Source organism: Protopterus annectens, chromosome 1.part1 (genome assembly GCF_019279795.1).
Source record: "Protopterus annectens isolate FY-2018-M chromosome 1.part1, PAN1.0, whole genome shotgun sequence".
NCBI classification, from domain to species: Eukaryota; Metazoa; Chordata; order Ceratodontiformes; family Protopteridae; genus Protopterus; species Protopterus annectens.
The window spans coordinates 18,182,622-18,188,978 of NC_056726.1; the positions used below are offsets into that span (position 1 = coordinate 18,182,622).

The 6,357-nt window shown below is 39.7% G+C and overlaps 1 long non-coding RNA gene across 1 annotated transcript in view; it reads left to right on the plus strand.

The window, feature by feature from the left end:
• Positions 1-6,028, plus strand: part of LOC122803655 — a 58,966-nt gene extending 52,938 nt beyond the window's left edge. The window contains exon 2 of the long non-coding RNA XR_006365131.1: positions 5,523-6,028. This is a non-coding gene — a long non-coding RNA (uncharacterized LOC122803655). The remainder of the gene's footprint in view (positions 1-5,522) is intronic.
• The last annotated feature ends 329 nt before the right edge of the window (positions 6,029-6,357 follow it).

Here is a 6,357-nt window from a genome sequence, read left to right on the forward strand (position 1 = left end):
TTATATCCATTGAAGTTAGATAAGTAATACTTATCTCCTGCCTTTATTGTAACTTGCTTGACACTAAATAGTGCTGACCATTTTGCAAACACCACTTGACTGACGTCATCAATCAGCTTATTTGGAGGAGTCTCATTTACCAAAGCATGTATGGCATAATGTGGTGTTTGTACTATAATGTCTTTAGGAAAAGCTGTTTGGTATTCAGTTTGTTTTAAAAAACAATAAATGGCCAAAAGTTGCTGAATGCACGGGTGGAACCCCCTGTCAACATGTTTTTACTGCAAAATGTAATGGGGTGTAAAGTCCTTTCCATTTGAGAATCAGAGCCATGAGGCCACTCCTGTAAAAGAACAACAGAGAGAATGTTAGGTCCAGACACTGCCTGTAACACAAAGGGAAGTGTTAGACTTGAGGCTACTAGTTTTGTAGCCTTGCCCAATGCCACCTTTAAATTACAAAAACTGTATTTTCCTTTGCTCCCCACTCCAGAAAGGGTAATTCTTTCTGGCTAGAAAGCATATCATATAGAGGTGTTGCCATACTGGCATAATCCTCTATAAATTTCCAATTATAATTTATGATGCCCATAAATTTGTGCAAATCTGGAATGGTAACCGGTTTATCCATTTGCAAGAGTCCCTGCACCCTCTCCGAACAAGGAGTACGCCCGGAAGTACGTAAAATAGTGCCTAGAAATTTTACCTCAGGTGACATGAATTGTACCGTTTCACTTATAACCTTAAACCCTGCTTCCTGCAGTGTTTGAAGGACCTGTGTCACTAGCTAAATGCTGTTTCAGACTGTATTAATATGGCGTCAATGTAATGCAAAATAGAATCATTAGATTCTAGACCTTGTAGTATTTGTCCAACTGTCTGGTGAAATATAACTGGCCTGTTTTCGAATCCCTGTGGTAACCATGTCATGACATACTGTTCATTTTGAAATGTAAAGGCAAACCTTTGCCAATCTTTTTCCTGCAGTGGTACTGCAAAGAAACCATTATCTAAGTCTGTGACTGTAAACAACTGACTTTGTGGTTTTATTCTTGCTGCTAGTTTTGGGACCCCTGGAATTAGATGAGCCTGAGGAGTCATGAATTGATTCACTTTTTGTAAATCAATAACCAGTCAGTAAGTGCCATATTTCTTTTTATCTGGCCATATAGGTGAATTTGTAGGGCTATTTTCCTTTGAATTGTTCCCACATCAAGTCATCATTGTATGCAGTTTTGCATGTCTGTCTCTGCTTCCTTTGGGATTGGAAACTGCTTTTGAAACAGTGAAATAAAATTTCTGTCATTTCCTACAGAAACTGCTTTCTGTAGCTTCCCACAGTCTGTGGGCCCTTGAGACCACAACGTAGGGAACTGTTGTTTTAACTTTAACCATATTTCATTTTCAGGACTGGCAGTATGGCCCTTTTCAGAACTGTTTGATACATGTATTGTCTCAATCATACATAACATGGGACCTTGTCCTTGCCATATAATACCATTGGGAAGGTCTATGACAATTCCCATTTTGGACAATATATACATTCCCAGAACTGTGGAAGTGCAAGAATTATACGTCAAAAATTCCCCTTTCACTGGTTCCCCTTGACGGGAGAATTGTATTTGTACAGGTTTACTATCTATGGCTAGACACCCAGAACCATTAAAACCTGAAATACATGTACGTTTAGATAAGTCAGGAAGCAAATGCCTACCTGTCACGGAGACAGCCGCTTCTTTATCAAGAAGAACATCTTCCCACAGGTTCCCCTCTAGCCAAATGTTAATAAGCGGTCGTCCATCTTTCCCTTTCTTGAAGTTAGTCAAGAAAAAGACTTGGGTAGGGGGGCACACCTCTATTGTAGATTCAATTCCCACCCCGAATTTTCGGTAGTATTGGACTGCAAAGGACACAATTGCAGTTTCTTCAACCTCTTCATAGTCAACATAAGAAGATCGATTAAGTTCATGCTCCAAGGCAATTTGCTGTTGATAAGCAGGATTTACTGAACTGTCAAGAACAAAGTCAGGAGGTACAGTTATATCCTGTGTACTAACAACATTACCTTGTATATTGACACTAGGTGTCACACCATCCCTTTGGAAATACTGGCTGTTGAGTGTTTGTGGTATATAGGAGTTGCTGCTGCAGTCTCCTATTACCCTCTGTCATATTGCTGTGAAATGTACTGCTGTGTTTGTGCCTTTGGCTGCATTACATGTTGCTGTTGTGATATTCATGGCTTATCAAAATTTGTTATGGTAATAAACTTACCCTTTACCTCTTGTTCCTGATGAATATTTACAATAATTTTTAGTATGACTAACCTGTTTGCAGGAATAACAAATAGGTTGTCTCTTTTGAGGACCATCTATAGATTGAGTAACTTGAGAAGCTAACTGAGTGGCTAGGGGAGCTGATGCTGCTCATTGTTGCCCTTGTATAACTTGCCTTTGACATGGTTGTCCTGCTACCTTCTGTGGGACTTGCTGTCCCTGATTAATCCATCTCCTACGTCCCCTTCCCCTCACTTCATTAACAGTGGGAGCAGAACGGGGAGTGTAAATGTTTTGCTTATGGGTAGCATTAGCTTAACACATAATACGTGCTTGCAGTAATTTATCTACTAACTCAGTATGTGTATTTGAAGATTCCTCATAAATAAGTTTAATATCCCCTGGGACACCTTCCAAATAATCCAGAATTGATGAAAAGCTGAAAATTGACTCGTTCCAAGTCGGACTATCCTGATAAACAAATGCTAAATAAAAATAAATTTTGGCTTTGGTGTTTTAGCAGGAGTCCAAAAATATCCTGGACTCCTGGACACACCACCTCTGTGCCCTGAACCTGTCGCCTTTTCCAGTAACACCAGACATGTCTATCAGGAGAACTAGAGCAATGGAGACTGATGCTTTCCCGCCAATTCAGGTTATCACATTTACTGGTAGTGAGCAAACCCCAGCAACGCGTTTGCATGATGTTAAGCGGAGAACAGCAGTGCCAAGCAGTGAAAAATTAAATAATTGCAATTGGAAGGTTAATCTGTCACTTGGCCTTAGTTTAAGGGTTGTCTACTGATGTAGCCTGGAAATATATATTGGAAATTGGAAAGTAACTGTCAGGTAAGTGAGGCTTGTAGACATGTACTGGGGGCATAAATGTAATGACCTGACACATTTGTTTTTACATTTATACACTGAGGAAATTGATTTTTACACTGTGGGATTCAAACTTATGCATAAGGATCAAAACATTTTCTTCCACAGCATTGATTTTCCATATTTACCACAGAAGTGCTGCTCAGATGTAGTCAGGAATCATACATAAATACAGATGACAGTATGAGCTGTTACACATGTATGTTTCTGACCTGACAAGGTTTTTTGCATATAGATCCAGTTGTGTTATGTGTCTTAGGTAAATGCGAAGCCTATGCAAGTCCAGATAGCAGAATTATACTTGCAGAACTATAGTACACAGTATACCCTCCGTCATACATCTGAAAACACAGTAATGGTGTCTCATCCCTCATACAGATTATTCATATTAGCTCCACTATCTAAAGTGTTGTGAGAGTGAATATAATGGGAAGTGGAACAAAAGTAAAGTGTATGGCATAGCCTGTATTAGTACGCAGGACCATGTATATGCCAGTCCTACACTTATACCTGTTGCCACAATAATTTTGAAATAAGACTTGTCTATTTTTCAGTTGATTGCTATAAATTGCACTGTCACAACAGTAAGAAAAAAGGTTGCACACCCTGTACTAGAACCCAGGACAATGTGTACTCCACCCTGCACTTAACACCTGTTGCCACAGGACTAGTTATATGACATTCACTAATTTACAGTCATTAACTGTCATGCAGTGCCACTTAGTGGATTTGTGCAGTGCCCAAAAGAATTAGTTGAATATCTCTGGTTTCTATTTTTGCCTCTCTGGGTCCGTCTGCATGTGTTCTGTTTCCTTGGTCCAGTTTGTGCACTGCCTCACTTTGTGCAAATGAGATAAGCACAGCAAAACCTGGCATGCATTTCCTCCATTTCCAGTGATTGCCCAAGCACTACATCTTGCAAACAATGCTCCCCCCAAAAAAAGGGCCAAGTAGTCGAAATGAGGAAAATTAGTCTGACATACACACTAGAAAATGTTGGTGCACATGAGGTATTTCTACAAAGATCTGGATTTGAACTCTCACTCCAATGAACCTTCAAAACACAGGAAGGGTGCCTTATCCCACTTTGCCACACAAGCAGCTTTGCAGTAAGGAACTGAAATCATTCAGCATGCAGTCACATGCAACATCATCTACAGTAATATGAAACCATACAACTGTTAATTTATTATTTTTGGATGTAGTGCACTAAGTGATCACACAACCAGTTACAATTATTGCTCACAAATATACAGTTCTGTCTTACCTCTCTGTGTTTGTTGGTCATTCTTCTCTTATCTGACCAGTAATCTGAGACATTCCATCTGTAAGCCATTCTATATCATTGGCCTTCAAATGTGTGAGGATATTAAATGGAAATAATATCATATGCAATTGCCAACAAATATGAAGGGGAGGTCGGATGTTAATGAACAAAACCAATGAATTGTGTGCTGCTTACTTACATTTTCAACCTTACATCTAACACTTTGTAAGTCTAACCTGACACACCCACTGGATGTAAGGCAACCTGCGGTGCTTTTGTATTTTCCTTCTCCCAACGAGTATCATTCACAGTTGCAATCCATCAAAAACAAACACTGAGGGAGTGCCTGCACTATATTTATATCTGAAACATGGAGCCAGGTATTTGGGATTCATCAATTCTAATCAATTCACACCTCATTTGCATCTTCACCGTGCTAACAGCCCTGAATCTACACTATATGAAAAGGCAACTGTGTAGCTAGGAAAACTGAAGGTGAGGAGACCTCTTTATGTGAACTGGAGAACACAGAACAGAGGTTATTACTTTGGGATATATTTGCACAGAAGATTACTGAACTTGAGAAGGTATGCTTGCATTTTGTCAGATACATACTGCATATGCTGGAATGCAGTTAAGAAAAATATGAAGCAAAGGTTTTTACACTTTTATCTGCATGCATTAGTTAGAAGTGCCCTGATGCCATGGGCATGTTTGTCAAGGCATTTCACAGGTATATATGATTGGCAATACCTTAAAATGAAATGTTCTGTGATCTGTAGATATGTTTCAAGGACAGTTCATTTGATAGCACTTTTAGCATTTCAAAGATTTTTTTTAGCAAAATGTGTCATTTGCCTGTTCTTTTGGGGGGGAGTGGCAAACCAGCATTTCTGTTATGGCACAAACAAGGATATGTTGTTGTCGTTACTCTCCTTTCTTGCATCTAGCTTGTTGTTAGTAGTTCAAATCTCTAGACTGTTTTATATTTCTCTAGGGAGTAATACTGAGATGCTACCTTTTCTGTTGTATCTGGGGACACTTGTATTGTAGTTATGTGATACTTATGTGTATTATCCTTCTGTTGTCTTTTAGGACACACAGGACTATGCCACCCAGACGTCTCAATCCTCAAAGACCACCCTTGACTGATGCTGAAAATCAAGTTATCGTCAAAATGTCTAGGCAACATAGTGCCTGCCTGCTTGAAAGGGGATGGGGAGTTATTTCACACAGAATGCAGATTTGGTGGTGGATCATCGATGTTAATACCATGGGTAGCCACAGCAGGAGATATGAGTAAGTGCACCATATGGCCATTGACATGATCACATCTGCATGGAGCAGAGCAGCTGCAGTGGCTATGATTGGATGGGTACAGGAGGGCCTGCTACAGAGCCACCACTAACACCAAATGAAGAGTTCCTGTCCACTGTCAGGGATCCAGACAGCTCCCAGGAAAGTGCAGAACAACATGTCCTTGACATCGGTGTGACAGTTTCAGGGATGGCAAGCATGTCCCTGGAAGATCTTCCAGCTAGACTTTGGCATCTCAGTTGTTGAATATTGTTGTCTAGTAAAATAATTTAAATCAATACGTTACTTCTGTTTCACAAGAATGTTTTTTGGGGGGACTGAAGATTGCTACAGTTAACAACACATTCTGATTGATTAGCTTAGGTTGGAGTTGTCATCCAAGTTCTTGTTGAAGATATATTTAATGGACATATAAAGGGGTAAAAGTATTACCCCCTGTGTTACTGTTAATTGTGATGATGTCCTTATCCTTTGGTTAACTTCTTCGAGGACCATCTAGCTTCCAGAGGATACCCTCATCTGCAGATGGTAAACCAAACATTTTTATGTCAGTACTGATCAGCAATTTAAAGAAATATTTCTGTGTGTAATGTTGATGTCAGGACTGTTGTGT